Raw genomic sequence first — 275 nt, forward strand, 5'->3', positions numbered from 1 at the left:
GTTTGTTTGTTTTTACACTGGGCGCCTCCTCACTATCACATGCATCCTGAACTTGTATGCATATTAAATCAATCTTTATCAGCCGAACTTGACATACAAAGGGAGTCACAGCACGTGTACATACAATAAAATTTCACTCAACAAATAATGAAACTGTGGGATTCACAAGAAAAAAGAAGAAGAAGAAGAAGAAGAAGAAGAAGAAGAAGAAGAAGAAGAAGAAGAAGAAGAAGAAGAAGAAGAAGAAGAAGAAGAAGAAGAAGAAGAAGAAGAAG

At 35.6% G+C, this 275-nt stretch overlaps 1 protein-coding gene across 1 annotated transcript in view; it reads right to left on the minus strand.

Moving 5' to 3' along the window:
* Positions 1-275, minus strand: part of SLC6A19 (solute carrier family 6 (neutral amino acid transporter), member 19) — a 31,526-nt gene that overhangs the window by 23,505 nt on the left and 7,746 nt on the right. The gene's annotated exons all lie outside the window — the stretch shown is intronic.

Source organism: Gekko japonicus, unplaced genomic scaffold (assembly GCF_001447785.1).
Source record: "Gekko japonicus isolate JY-2015 unplaced genomic scaffold, Gekko_japonicus_V1.1 scaffold1855, whole genome shotgun sequence".
Lineage (NCBI taxonomy): Eukaryota > Metazoa > Chordata > Lepidosauria > Squamata > Gekkonidae > Gekko > Gekko japonicus.